General features: G+C 39.7%; 1 protein-coding gene and 1 non-coding gene across 6 annotated transcripts in view; both read right to left on the bottom strand.

The window, feature by feature from the left end:
• Anks1b (ankyrin repeat and sterile alpha motif domain containing 1B) overlaps positions 1 to 16,208 on the bottom strand; it is a 1,165,946-nt gene that overhangs the window by 873,619 nt on the left and 276,119 nt on the right. The gene's annotated exons all lie outside the window — the stretch shown is intronic.
• Positions 1,150 to 1,337, bottom strand: LOC120094026 (U2 spliceosomal RNA). Its single transcript, XR_015626195.1, has one exon. It is a non-coding gene; the product is annotated as a U2 spliceosomal RNA (small nuclear RNA).

Raw genomic sequence — 16,208 nt, 5'->3', positions numbered from 1 at the left:
TTCTACTTAATACTCCCTTCTACAAAGGAGTTATTATTTCTTTCAATTCAAGAAATTCTGCAGCAAGCCATTATTGTCAATAACTAATAAAACTATGGTACAGTGGAAATTCATTAGACATTATAAGGAGAGCATGGGGTAGATATGCTACCACTGGTAGAACGCTTTCAGGGTGAATACAATTCTAGAACCAAAACAAAAGGGAGGATAACAGGGAACTGTGATGATTGTTGAAATTATACAAAATATAAATACAAACAGAACATGTCTTAGGCACAAAAACAAGGTGAGAACAGAGAAAACACAACTAACTCGTGATGAATAATGAATACAGCTAACATTAAGTCATAAGTTGGGAGCTTTAAAAGAGTCTACTCAGACTCAACAAGAGACAAACTTAAAGGTGACTTTAACAATTTTACAACTCAAGTTTTGCACATGCTAGCCAAGTACTCTGCAGCTAAGCGCCATCCCCAACACTATTTTTCAGAGTTTATTAATTAATGAACGTGCATGATAAATTTCCCAAGAGGTAAAGAATCAAATTTCATTAGGAAGACCTCTATAAAACTGATACCGTACCCTTTCCAAGATATATGTTGAATAAGAAACAATTTGATTTCTGTCCTTTTAGCTTCAAGATGTCCTAGAAACTGAGTTAATCAAGACACTAAGATACTATTAAAAGAACTGACAGATACACTTAAAAACTTATATTGTGAACAATAGATCACAGGGCAACTTCATCACTGCTGATATCATGGAGGGTTCTTACCCAAACCTAGATGGTATATCTATTACACACCTAAGCTCAATGGAATAGGTAGGCTATTGCTCCTATGCTATAAGCCTGTACATCCTGTTACTAGACAAAATACCACAGACGAGCATAACAGAATGGTAATTATTAACATAGATAAACATACCTAAATGTATAAAAATATAGTGCAAACGGTAAAAATGGCACGTGTGCCACTCAAGGGCACTTACTATGTTGGAGCTTCCAGGACTCTAGGCTGTCTTGGGTGATCCAGTGTCATTACTGTACATTATTGCTGACTTGAAAGCACTGTGAACTTAGGCTGCTAAGAAACTTTAAATTTCTTAATAATAAATTGGCATTTTCTTACTATAACTTTCATACTTTATAAACCTTTTGACATTTTAATTTCTGCAATACCAGGTTGATACATGGCGTGGATGGAGCAAGCTCCCATTCCAACTCCTAATTCCAAAAATCCATTTAATATGCTGTTCTAGGATAGAGGATATATCAGATATTAAACTGATAAGAACAGATACTACACTTGATCTTAGCCAAAAGGCCGAGAAGCAATGACATTTTAATTTCTTAATATTTTCATAATAACATCCATTAAGTCACAGGCTGAACAACCACAGAAGAATTCTTTATCTCCTAATTCTGTATTTTTGTTTAAGTATGTTTATTAATAGTTATATATAAACACACACAAACAAGTTTAAGAATAATAACATTGTCACAAGTAGGTGGACAATATGCTGTACTCAATTGATATAGTGCATGTCTATTCATCACCAATAGAACAGAATAGAACCCGAAACAGCCCTACACCAGTACCATCGAGGGTTCTGACAGGGAAACCCAGGCAGTGCTGCAGCTCACTTGCAGACTTCTCTGCTCTCGTGCTTGAGATCCTGGGTTTCACCCCCAGCACAGGGGTAAAATAAGAAATTCAAAACCCAATTGTCATAATAGGCCAAGGATCTGAAGAAATATTTCATTGATGATGTACTGGTGGCAAATCATGTAAAAAGACACTAATATCACGTCATTAGAGAGGCTCAAGTTGAAACAGCACGCATGTACAAACACATATTCATCAGAGTTGCTAAAATAAAAAATGCTGATATCACCACATGCCAGTGTGGAGAAACAGGAGCTCATTAATATCTGAGGAGCGAAACAGGACAAAAAACTTGGAAGCTCTTACTTTCCCGTAAGACTATGTGTACATTGTCTAATCCTAAACCTCATCAACCACACTAACCAATATTTACACCAATCAGTTAAGAACGAATCCACAGAAAACCCTTCCTATGAATGTCCATGGCCACCTTAGTCACAATTGCCCAAAGCTCAACAGGATCAAAGTGACTTTCAGTCACTGAAACGAAATTGTCTCTAACAATAAAAAAGTATTCAGTGTTAAGATGACATGAGCTATCAAACCATGAAAAACATAAAAATAACTATAATTGTATAGTGCTGCAAAAGAAGGTGAGCTGAGAGCTATATGACTTTCTCTGCTGTGTGACATTTTCCATAAGGAAAAGGTTATGCCTACCAATGGATAGATAATAAAAATGGGGTGTATTACAATGCCAAGCAACCAGAGCTTCCAGGGACTAAGCCACTACCTAAAGACTATACATGGACTGACCCTGGACTCTGACCTCATAGGTAGCAATGAATATCCTAGTAAGAGCACCAGTGGAAGGGGAAGCCCTGGGTCCTGCTAAGACTGAACCCCCAGTGAACTAGACTGGTGGGGGGAGGGCAGCAATGGGGGGAGGGTTGGGAGGGGAACACCCATAAGGAAGGGGAGGGGGGGAGGGGGATGTTTGCCCGGATACCAGGAAAGGGAATAACACTCGAAATGTATATAAGAAATACTCAAGTTAATAAAAAAAAATAAAATGTAAAAAAAATAATAATAAAATAAAATTCTCTGAGAACCAAAAAAAATGGGGTGTATTGACACAATGGAATATTATTCAGCTACTAAGAAAAAAATAAAACTATGGGATTCACAAGCAAATGGATGTGACTGGAAACAGTCATGGTAAGTCAGGAAACCTGGACCCATAAAGACAAGTGCCACATGTTTTATCTCATCCCTCGGTGTTGACATTGAGTCATCAGATATGTGTGTGTGTTTCACTTGAAATAGGTCATAAATACTGGGAAATTACTAGGGGATCGTGGGAAGGGATGTCCTACAAAGAGGAGATAGAATACTCCGGTATTAAGGATTGAAAATGAACACGAGAACAGAAAAGGTTAGACTGGTGTAGGGGAATGAGAGTTAGGGTAAAAGGGAAAATAAAGGACAGCAATGACTTCTTGAAAATGACACACGGGAAAGAAAAACAATGCCCCTACTAACAAATGAAAACCCAGTGTTGGATTTGACTTATTTCTCCTGTAGTTGTTGGCCAGTGAGGACCAATAGACCCCAAACATTACAGCCTACAGCCATCGTCCATGGTTAGCCTGCAAAACTGGACGGTTAGAATCTATTGGTGAAGACCACATTTTTGAGTCATATAACATGCCAAGAACAAGCTGGGTTGTTTTTTAATCTGTTTCTTCCCTAGGATCCTTTGCAATTGTTGATCTTTTTAGTTTCTTTTATATTTCTTATTATCCAGATATAATCATTTTTATTAGTTTTTTGAGTTTCCTACTCTGTGTTTTAGTCATGTTCATCTTCCCATTCCAAAACTCTTCTCCAACCCAACTCCTCCCTGCCTACTGATAAAAATGATTATATCTGGATAATAAGAAATATAAAAGAAACCAAAATTAAAAATATAGATTACAAGAGACTCTTAGGGAAGCAGGACTATTCTGAGCGATGCATTAATGGTGGTAAAAGGATATTAGGGGTTTGTCAAAAGGCATGGAACAAAACAATAGGTGAATCCTTATTGATCTTAATGCAAGATATTAAATATAGAAAATTTGGGGTACATAAAGGATATCTGAATATGTTCTCTGTTCGCGTATATGCAGTATGCATGTGGAAAGTTTGGAAGTCAATACTGGGCATCTTCCTCCATGGCTTTTTTCATCATTTTTTGAGACAGTATCTCTTAATGAATCTGGTGCTTGTCATCTTCGCTATGCTGGCTCTCCGGCAAGAACCCTGGATCTGCCTCCCCTCCTCCCCAAAACTAGAGTAATAGAAATACGCCACTGCACTTTGCTTTATCTTTTCTTTTCTCAAGCCCACACACAGGTCTGTACAACAGGTACAGTATACACCACCTAATGAGACATCATTTCAGCCTTCAAAATTGTATATTTGTGTCACTCTTTCCTGTTAAACTAAGCTCACTCTGAAAATAGTGTACATTTTATACCTATATTTAGATGTGAATATAGACATAGAATGCATTTTATTTAAAAGAGGACGGAAGTAACTGGTAGACCAGAAAAGGTATTGAGTAGAATATTTATAGGGGGTATACAGAAACAATGGAAAAAATGAGAAAGATGTAGAATTCTCTCAATGTATCTGTTACAGTTTTGACTTTGAAGCACATTAGTGTTGCATACAGTAAAAATCCAAAACTAAATAATTAAGAATATGGTCAACAAAGTGCAGATGCTTCAGTCCTTCTTAGAAGGGAGACCAAAAAATATTCATAGGAGATACGAAGACGGTTTGGAGCAGAGACTGAAGAAATGCCTCACCCGGGGATCCAGCCCATATACAGCCAACATTGCTGATGCCAAGAAATGCATGCTGACAGGAGCCTGATATAGCTTTCTCCAGAGAGGCTCTGCCAGAGCATGACAAATACAGAGGTGAATGCTTGAAGTCAACCACTGAACTGAGAACCAGTCCCCGTTGAAAGAGTTGAAGAGAAGCCCTTGGTCCTGCCAAGGCTGGAACCCCCATTATAAGGGAATGTCAGGGCTCAGGGTGGAGAGGTGGGAAGGGGTGGGTGGATGGGTGGGTGGAAAAAACCCTTATAGAAGAAGTGGGGAATGGGATGGGGGTTTATGGACAGGAAACTGGGAAAGGGGATAACATTTGAAGTGTAAATAAAGGAATATCTAATAAAAAAAAGGAATATGGTCAAATATCCCCCAAGTATATTTTTTAAAACATGAACAAATTATATATCAAATACATGTTAAACATAAGAAAATGAGAGTTGAGGACTCTGCTTCCACACTCAGTGAGGACAAAAATAACTGCAAGTAATGTGAACTGCAGTTGAGTTGACAGATATGATACTGGTGGTATCAGACCTTGAATGAGCATGTGCACACACATGCATCCATCCATACACACACATGAGCCTTAGACTTGTTTAGATGGGTAGTTGATACTTTGGGGAATCAGGGTGTTCACTATGGGAGAAAAGACATAGAAATGTGGATCGACAGATGAAGGTGCAGAGAGTGTAATGAAGAGACCATAGGAATCCACATGGATGCACGGGTTTTCTTTCATTGTGGTTGTTGTTACTGTTCTAATGCCTCCTAGTCTCTCTACTGCAAGGCACTCTTGTACCATCCTGTTCCTCTACTATATGTTTAAGCCCCAGCTTATGAACACTCTGCTACCCACAGATGACATAAGCTTTTTTCTTTCAGAAAACTTTGTTTTCCCCACTTCTAATCTGAGTGGGGCTGACTAATGCATTCAACTAAATGGGACCTCTTCTAGACGATGACGAACAACTCCCCATTCCCTACTTATGGCTCCCCCCTACTTGCTAGCTCCCTGATAGACATGCTTTGCTTGAGGAAGGGGTTGTTTCATCAGACTAGCTAGGCTATCTCGCAAGTTCAAATCCCTCCCTCCACACCTCTGGCCTTTCACTGTTCTTTTTATGTTGTCAACTAGACTTGCTTATTATTCAGATTTCATTAATTCACTTATTAGTTCCTTCTGATTTATTTCAGGACTAGGGTGTAGCTCAATGCATGTTTCGCAGGCACAAGACCTTTGGTCCAATCCTAGCAGTGTGCCTTACCCCGCCCCCCATAATAAAAGGCAGGAAAAAGAAATCAAGTTCATTCAATGACACAGGCAGTTTTTCCACTCCTAGTGTAGCTAGAAACACCTCAATGGCCTCCCACCCCTTCTTGCCATAAACACACATGTGCCAAGGCAGGCTTACTGTAAACAAGCACGTACTCCTCAAATTCCATTCCCTTCTATGAGTTTCCATTAGTCAACAGAAGACCTTCTTGTCCTCCCCCTCCCCCTCCCCTCTTCTTCCTCCTTCCTCCTTCTTCTTCCTCTTTCTTCCTCCTCTTCCCCCTCTTCTCCTTCTTCCTCTTCCTCCTCCTCTTCCTTCTCCTTCTTCTCTACCCTGTTCATGAGTTGACTTTTCAGTGGCAGTGACTGTCTTGGTAAATAGTGTCATTATTTCTTTAAGCCCTTTATTCATTCAGGAATCCCCATGTTCCTTGTTTTGCTTAGCCTTGCCTCTTCAACTCTCCCTTGATTACATTCTCAGTTCTCAGTTCTCAGTTCAGTGGTTGACTTCAAGCATTCACCTCTGTATTTGTCATGCTCTGGCAGAGCCTCTCTGGAGACAGCTATATCAGGCTCCCGTCAGCATGCATTTCTTGGCATTAGCAATGTTGGCTGTATATGGGCTGGATCCCCAAGTGAGGCATTTCTTCAGTCTCTGCTCCAAACCGTCTTCGTATCTCCTCCTATGAATATTTTTTGGTCTCCCTTCTAAGAAGGACTGAAGCATCTGCACTTTGTTGACCATATTCTTAATTATTTAGTTTTGGATTTTTACTGTATGCAACACTAATGTGCTTCAAAGTCAAAACTGTAACAGATACATTGAGATTGTAACAGATACATTGAGAGAATTCTACCCAGAAAGTCCTGCAGCATGAGACAATATAGCTTTCACTACCGTAGCTGTTAGTTCAACAACATGCCCCAAAGAAAGACTCGATGATGACCACGATGACGATCACAATGACTGCACAATAAATAGAAATGGGGTAAAAATAATATCCACGACAAGGGTTGAAGGGCTGAGTCTTCTAACGCTGCTGTTTTAAATATTCAGCAAGTTCTTCCCAAATCCCGTTACTTGTTAAAAAGATGCAAAAAACTTAAAACTCCTACTTCAGAGGAGAGAACATATATTCATCAAGTCAAGCAACTGAAACACAGAAAGCAAAGTGAGGTAATTTTGATAGTCATTCCATTTTAATTTCGGCGCACAGGTGCTGGCACTGATAAACGTAACCTGAAGGTTTAATTCAGTGAAACCTTTCCCTCCAAGCAAGTTTTAAAAGTAAGGTGTTCCCTTCCCCTGCGTACGATTTATTCTAACCCTGGAAGCAACCTTTAAACATGGATTATATAGGCAGCTGCTTTAAACTGAAGGCTCTCCTTTTTCCCGGCCCTTTTGTGTGAGCATGGCTAATGTAATCCAACTGTTTGGAGCTTAAGGGGTTAAATAGTCTGAAAAATAACTTTATTCTTAAATATAGTCATGAGTTTTTAAACTTTGGACAAAAGATAACTTTTAGCCTAGGAAAATATTTTAACTCCATGTGCTGTGTCTCCTTCTGAAGGAGCATCTTTACAAGAGCATGTATTGACAAGGCAGCTGCTCAGAATAGGACTTGAAAGTCACCTGGGGCGTTTCTAAGATGCTCCTATTACCCGCACAGGTTGTACCATTTCTAACCAGGAACTAAGTTCAGAGCCTCCTTAAAGAATTCATCTTCCGTGATTGCCATTGAGTGGCTCACTTCACTGGCTTGAAGCAGAAAGCTGTTAATAATTTCAGAGCTCCCCTCCGTCTGAAACAGTGCTTACCCCTTACTTGCAATATCTTGAGAAGAAGTCAAGATACTCACAGATGCTATTATTATAATGGTTTCCTACAGTTGGGAACTTTGATGGTCACATAGCCTGGGTCTCAAGAAACAACATATTTCAGTTTAATTTTGTCAGCACATTACCTAGAATAGACAGCCTAACTAGGTTCCCAGCCTACTTGTCTATCCCACGCTTCGAATGCCCTGGTCAGGACTTCACTTCCACATATCGGTGAAACACTTTGAGGTGGCAAAAAAATACGGCTGAAAAAGAGAAAACCTAACTCAAGCAAGTTTAATCATAAACTAGAACTCAGGGCAGTTTTAATCAACAGGCTGTAGGCAATCCTCAGTACAAAGGAAGTCAAGGCTGTGCTGCTGTCAAGACTGATTCTTACTACACATTTGTAGCTCCACAGGTCACAGAACATGACCAACCCAACTTTTTTAGCCATTAAAATCACTGTGTAGGAGCCTGGTATAGCTGTGCCCCAAGAGCCTCTGCCAGAGACCGACAAATATAGATGAGGGTGCTTGCAGCAAACCTTGGACTGAACACAGAGTCCCCAATGGAGGAGTCAGAGAAAGGATTGAAGGAGCTGAAGGAGTTCGCAACCCATAAGAACAACAATATCAACCAACCAGACCATCCAGAGCTCCCAGCAACTAAACCACCAATCAAAGAGTACACATGGAGGGACCTATGGCTCCATCTGCATATGTAGCAGAGGATGGCCTTATCTGGCACTGATGGGAGGGCAGCCCCTTGGTCCTGTGGAGGCTTGATGCCTCAGCATAGGGGAATGCTAGGTCAGTGAGGCAGGAGTGGGTGGGTGAGTAGGGGAGCACCCTCATAGAAGCAGGGGGGAGGGGCAGGGGGAAGGGGGATTGCAAGTGGAAACCGGGAAGGGGGATAACTTTTGAAATATAAATAAATAAAATAACCAATAAAAATAAAATTTTAAAATGTTTTAAAAATAAAATAAAATAAAAAATCACTGTCTTCCTTAGGTTCCCATTTTGAAATATTTCTGGCTGATCTGACTTGCAAGTAGTCTACTACAGAGGAGACATGTGACTGACTATCTTGGGTTTTTTTTAGGGAGTTCCTGGGGGCATAAAGAATCTCTCAGTGCTGGCATGTATCCACAGGGCACTATAAGACAGAGCAGTCTAGGAAGTTGGTCATCCTAGGCCAAGTATACGGTTGATATCTTCATTTACAAGAGAGTGGGAAGGAGGGTAGTGAGGAGTCCTTGTGACTACACAGACAAGACCATGGATGAGTAATTGGGCAGTGGTAGATGACTAAGGGGACATTACTTCTATGGGAATTATCCCATCAATACATATAGTTTATTTCTCTACCCTTGACTGTGGTTACTTTTGTGGCAAAAGCAATGCTGTAAAATCTATGTTTCTTTTAGGCTTTAGCACGTACATGCCTTGAATGTCATAAGAACTGAAGCTACTCAGGAGCCAGTCTAGTTAACCTGCAGGCTTCTGTGAGGGTAATGCTATGCATCACTGCAGCTAAGAGCAGAGCATGACTAATATGATAGTCCAGTGAAGCAACCATTGCTTACCATCAGGTGAATAAGACCAGCCATATTAGTCAGGCCAGCTCACACAGAACTACCCTGCTGGTCCTAACTTATATGGACAAAGGACCAGTGATGGACTTCAAGTCTGTAATTGTTTTAAGCCACAAAGTTTAGGGTAGTATGTTATAAAATAAAAGATACCTCGAGGAGTTACTAACCTGTGAGATCACAACTGATTCATTGTGACAAAGAAATGTAGCATCATCCCCAATGTGTTCAGAGTGCTGAAATTGTTTTTAAAATAAGCTGAATCAACTAATTTCTATTGCTCGTCTGGGTATCAACTGAGTGGGCTATCTCCCTTCTTTATGCTTTGTTATTCTTGAGAGTCATTACCCTGTTTCATGACTCATATCTTTCCATATGAAATCTATTCTTTTTCATATATCAAAATCCTCTTCGTCATTTAAATTCAGCTCAGTCATCACCTACGTAAGGTACTTCCGGGCCTGGCTCTTCTCTCTTGGAGATTCAATCATTTTCTGTTTTGCTCTTTACTCTCAAGATACATTTTTCCAATCATTCTGTTTTACAACTATTTCTCTACAAATATAACCATGCTATAACATAAGATTAATCCGGCATCAGGCACATCATTTTGTTCCCAGTACCCATCAGGATCCTGGTACTATTTACACTTGACCGTGAGTCTAAATATGAAGAGGCAATGCCTGGTATAGTTTAAATGAGCATTGCAGTTTTAAAAATAAAAACAAATCAAAACTTCGATAAATTAAATAATAAATCTCACATGGGAATATATGAATTTGGTTTTGAACAAAGGAAATCCGATCCCTGTTATTTCTGTGAACTTTCTCTGAAGAGCAAGCACCCATTACACCTGGCATATTTATATTAGCAATTAATTACAAAGCTAGAATTTTTAAAAAGCTGTAATGTAATTTTGGCCTTTTATAGAGGTCAAATTCAAGCCTGACTTTTCTGTGGGTCTAGAGTCTATAGCATGTTCGTAAACAGAAGCTAAACAACATAAAAATGGATGTGCAAACAGGAACAGAAAGTATGAGGAGAATCACCCCTGTTATCTGACAGATGGGTTGAGAGTTGGGACAAATACAGAAGCAAGGCAGGTTCTCTGTGAGAAACATGGAAAAGCTGACTTGGCTTCCTCTCTGCACAGACAGACGGAGGCTATCCCCGGCTCAATTTCCGAGCATTCAAAGAGGAAGGAAGATTGGAACGTGAATGGTATTCTGTTGAGAATGAAAACTAGGTGTGCCAGGTGCAACGCCACACACCTGTAATCGCAACCTGAGATCGTAATGCAGGAGCATCATGTGTTGGAAGCAAGCCTTGGCTACAAAGTAGGATTTTGTCTCAATAAAATAAAATAAAATAAAATAAAATAAAATAAAATAAAATAATAAAAGCTACAGCAAAACTAGAGCGAGATGATATCCCCAGAGGAATATCTCAAAACATATCTAGACTCATTTTCTTGATGCATTGGAATGTACATATACACAAAAAAATAGAATAGATACCAATATGTAAATAATAAATAAATGGTAGATAGATAGATAGATATAGATAAATGATAAATAGATATATGATATATAAATTAAAGATAGATGATAGGTTATATTAAGTGAATAGATAAGGACAGATGATATATAGATCATAGATAGATGATAGATTGATAGATGATAGACAGACAGGCAGACACATAGCATCAAATTAAAAAGTAAAATTAGACTCCAGCTTTGTCTCCTCTCCTCAGGAGATGCTCTCCAGAATAAAACTGTCATTCCATGTCCAGATAATAAAGTAGGATCTAAGACATTATCCTGTAAGTCTACCTAGGCCTCTAGACAAGTGGGGATGTCTGATATTTGTTCAAGTTATAAAAAATTACCGAGGTCTCACTAAGAAAAATAGGGCAGATTGAATATGTGCCTATCTTCTTTCTGCCTCAAATTCCTTTTAAATGGTCAAAGTGTACTTGTGCAGACTGTCAGGGAATCACAACTCAACGGAAAGCTAAAGTAACAATATTTCTCAAAGCCACATGTGACAAGTGACTAAGGAGCCATAAGAACCAGGTCTACAGCAGACCATGGAAAAAGCCGACCACACCAACCTCATGACACTGTAGAAGAAGAATGCACTTCCTTCGCAGTAAGTAGAAGCAGTCCAAGATGAAAACATGAACAATCTGAGAGTGTTTAGTGAGGACTCAGGTTCCCATGCATTTCCAGGCTCTCTGCCCTGATGACTGCCCCTTCCTTGGTCAAGTAAGGAACTGCGGACTGATTCATCCCCCGGTAATTTAGAGTAGAGGAATGTACTAAAAGCAGGCTGCCATGAAAGCAAGATCATACTGCATGATGACCTCCATCAACAGTGTTAGGGTCTCCTGTAATTAGCCTTAAGGGTTTCTCATTAGATGCATAAAAGAAAGATTTCTAAGACATGACAAGCTCAAAAAATAAAATTCTAAATAAATTCATATTAAGCTCACAATGATAGGGATATCTAGAAGATAACATGCTTTAGACTGTTTTACATTCCCTGAAGGAAAATTCTAAACCTTTAATATCATGCTCAGTCTAAATGTCAATCAAGGACAGAAATAGAGGATCTTTTAGAATTCACTGGCATAGACAGAGCACAAAAGAAGAGGGATAAAGGAAGCAAGATGGCCGACATCAAAGGGAAGTGATAAAGAGGGTTCCCAGATATGGATGTAGATAGCAACCAGTCAAACTCTGAAGAAATAAAAAGTCTCAGACATGATCCCTCAGGTATGAAACTCAGAGAACAGAGAGATATGACACCTTGACAGAGGGACTTGTATTCACACAGAAATATCAGTCACAATGAAAAAAAAAAAGACAATTTAAACTTTAGAGAAAACAAACAAAAAAACCATGGTGATGTTACAAAAGAAATCAGAACTTAGTATATGTAATATTATATGGGTCAACAAATACAAATACAGAGCACTGATCTAACCAAACTAGGAAATGAACATACCAGAGGGATAGTAGTGGGAACCTGTGTGTGTGCTTACCTATGGGCATTAGGGGTTAAATCTCATTTCCTCTTCTGCATGGAATTTCCACAGATAGGGTCTAAAGTTGAAAAACTGAGAAGGAAGAGAGCTGTTTGATAGCAAAAAGATAAACACCCAGAGATCAGAAAGAGGAGATGAAAAATATTGTTAGACGAGAGACGAGCGAGGGATCAATCACTGAAATATGTAACACCCCAGAAATATGTAATGATTTTAATAAAATCTTCTAAAGCCAAACCAAGAGACAAAATGCATCCTAATGATGGTAAGTGTGGTAGAAAAGGGTTTAAGAAATTCTACCTGGCTTGGGCTGATTGAACCTACTACCTCAAAAAATACAAGAGAAATAATCATGGCAAGAAGTGGCCAGCTGTGAATCCCAGGTTTCATGGCGACTTCTTTTGATACTGATCTTCTGCTTCTCTAACATGATGTTGCCTGCCTTCACCCCATCACAGAGCTACTGTGAGGGGAAAAAAAGTGATTTCAATGAAAATTCTTCATGCATCAAGAAATCTCAAAAATACAACAGAGATTTTACCTATATACAACTGTTGAGTCCTTACCATCTGCTGGACATAGTTCATATTACTATTCTGCTTTGTAGAGTGTTATATAACTTACCTGAATTTGAAGAATTAGCACTACTATTCTGCAGTTAGTTTCTAAAATTGGAGGCGGGAATGGTGGGGAGGGGATAGTAAGCCCCTTTCACTCGCTTCTGTAAGAAATCTGTGACCTACTCTAAAATAACCCCTCCCCTAATTATTCTTGCCATCTGGTATTTATGTCCTGTGTAATCGTTCCCTTGAGTACAAGCAGAGCCTGAGACTTACTTGTAAGTAACCCGATTTGACAAACATAATGGACAGCAAATCCAAGACCGTGATGGGTAAGATTGGTACTCACACCTTATTAATAGATAGTCTTTGTTGACTCTCTCCTTCTCTGGCTACCATAGGAAGAGGTTTGAAGAAAGTTTCCTAGCTGAGACCATGATTCAAAGAACTGAGGGCTATCGGCAAGAAGCAGAAATTCCCAGATAACAGAAAGAACCCCAAAAGTAACAGAACCTTGTCTACAGGAACTTGGGAGTGGATCCAGGTCAAGGAACATCTGTGGCTGACAGGACTCAAGTCTAGATTTGTGATAAGCAAGACAGTGAGGAAGAGAACTGTGTTTATGGTACCAAATTTGTGAACCAGGAGGAACAGTTAGCTAAGACTCCCGTGGACTCTAGAGTGTCATCATCAAAGCCTATCACTCTCTGCTCATCACAGAAGCACAAATGCTAACTAAAAAAGCTCAACCCTCCACCTGTTGCCATCAAGCCTCCTGAGTTGAACCCGGTGTACCTCAACCTCAAATGGCTTCATTCAGACTACGTCATCCAGAAGTCATCAAAGTCTCTCTTCAATGCTAAAGAATTTAAGCAATTTACTATTGTTAGCAGTGTCAGTCAAATGTCACCCACAAGATAAAGTAACATGCACATCATATTTTATAAGATCATGAGGGATAACTCGGAATGGAAGTTTTCTATTTAATAACACGTTAAAGTAAGAAGAAGAATGGAGACCTTTTTAATCACTTCTGAAAGTCTACATTATAATTCTAACACATTAAATGCTTAACAAACTCTGGCTTCTGAGTAAATGAAAAGGAAATTTTTTTTTTGCTTTTAATCCGGAATTTTTAAAAATGACTTGTGGGCAGTGAAGCAAACAGATGAGACATTATGGTACAGGAGGGAAAGGCGGAGGGAATGAGGATCACAGGAGCAGGGAAGAGTGGTTCCACAACCAGGTATCACTAACGACCCGACTCTCCTCCTCAGCTCCACGGACCCCATCCCTATAGCACCACTGTGTTGTCAGATAAAAATGCAGCTATATTTTGTTTCGATGTCCTACCACACTGACTGGAAGCACTGTGCATGCGTGGGAAAGCCTTGAAAAGAGGCCCCACACACAGCTATGACTCATTCACCTGAAGAACAGTGAGAAGAACAGGCAGTCGCTGAGGCAGACTGTCACTTATAAAACTCCTGTAAGTGATGTGGAGGTTAACATGGGGATCTGAACCTGTCAGCGCCAAGAGTTTGCAGCTGTCACAGTTGGAAAGGCTGTCTCCCTCATAGACTGGCGCTCTCAAGCCAGAGCCAGATCGAACTGAGTGGGACTCTAGGAGAGATCTGAAATTTGACACTAGTAGCAGTGCTGTCTCGATGGCTTTGTCATAAAGCTGGCTGACAAGTGATTGGGCATGACAGGTCATTTATATAGAGAGGTCTCACTAGAGGTCATGAGTAGAGCTGGACAAACCACCAAACAAGTGTGGGTTTTGTTTTTGGTGGATTTTGTGAGCACTCCCATTAAGAACTAAGGCCTAGGTAATTTTTCAACAGATACCCTCTGGGTTATGTTGGCTTTCATTGCATTCATAATTATTAGCAACATACCAATATAACTTCATTATTTTACAGATCTGGAGGCCAAAATTAATAGACTTGTTTTGGGAAGGAGCCAGAAAGACAGCTTCTTCCAGAGCAGCGATACTCAACCTTCCTAATGCTGTAACCCTTTAATACAATTCCTCATGTTGTGGTGATCCCCAACCATAAAGTTGTTTTCATTTCTACTTCATAGCTATAATTGTGCTACTGTTATGAATTGTCGTGTAAATATCTGATACACAGGATATCTTATGCGACCCTCAAAGGGAATGCAACCCACAGGTTGAGGGCTTCTGCTCTATGGGTTCCTATGGAAATCACTCCTTCTTTCTTCCAGGCCTAATATCCATCAGAATTTATTGCTATTTCTGGCGGTGGCTCCTACCTAACGCTAAAGTCAACAGTTCATCCCAGTGCGGCTTCTGCTACTGATTACAAAATTCTCTGTATCTCAAAGTCCTTAACGAACATTATTTACAATTTCTTTTTGATACATGAAGGTCCAGGAATTGGAGCTAGACATCTGTAGCTGTCTCTCTCTATCCTATCACAGACAATACCTTCTATATATTTCAACAGGGAAATGACTGTGGCATGGGACTTATTACACATATGTAAGACTATCTGAAACACAATAGTAATTAGTTATCTTGGGAACTTTCGAAATCATTCTTCTTGGTAAATACAATGAAGGTCAGTCAATATGAGGACTGCATCTACTCATGCAATACTGTGCACATCAGAGGATGTTGGTGTGTGACGCTCGCATGTACAAGTTTATCAAGGGATTGGGTCAAAGTCAACCAAACACGAAAGATTCCGCTGATACCAGGAAGCAGTACTCACAGAACGGTTCACACCGTAATGACCTTGGATACTAAAAAGTACAGTAGCAAGCATTGGGAAACTTTAATCTAAGACACGCTGAGCTGGATCTGCAGCAAACTCTCTGACACCACCAGAGAATCTAACTGCGGGCATGTGGGATGTGTGGGGGAGGATGCTAATTTTCGTTAAATGGCTAGTGTGCAGTAGGCTCAAAGTAATGGCCTTACAAGTTTTGGCATTAATTCACTAAAGTATCACAACAACGGATGGTGGAAGCATTAAAAGGAGAAGAAAATAAAGCCCAGGGACAATTAGGTAACTTTCTGCCTATTTTCCAGCTAACGATGGATATAGCGAAAGTCTGACTTACATATGGTACTATCTGAAGACTAGTAATGGTTTCTTCAGCATACTGTAACATACAGAAGAGTCAGGAAAACAGTGATTTTTTTTTTCAGAAGAGTTTTGGGGGAAGAAAAGAATGAGAGAAAGGGAAAATAATATTGGCACATATCCTGTCAGCTGATAGCAGCAACAGCTCATAATGACTGTGCAATCATGCGCAGGGACATATACTGATGACATCAGCACACAGCTTTAAGTAAGCAAGCAATGTTTCACACCTCAGGTTCCCATTTTACTCTTCAGACCCTTTTCCATAAAGTGGGCTCTATATGGGCTAAGAGCTGTCTTAGCCAA

This window comes from Rattus norvegicus, chromosome 7 (genome assembly GCF_021556685.1).
Source record: "Rattus norvegicus strain SHRSP/BbbUtx chromosome 7, alternate assembly SHRSP_T2T, whole genome shotgun sequence".
Classification (NCBI taxonomy): Eukaryota; Metazoa; Chordata; class Mammalia; order Rodentia; family Muridae; genus Rattus; species Rattus norvegicus.
The sequence above is the reverse complement of the archived record's forward strand: the minus strand, read 5'-3'. Positions and strand labels throughout refer to the sequence as shown.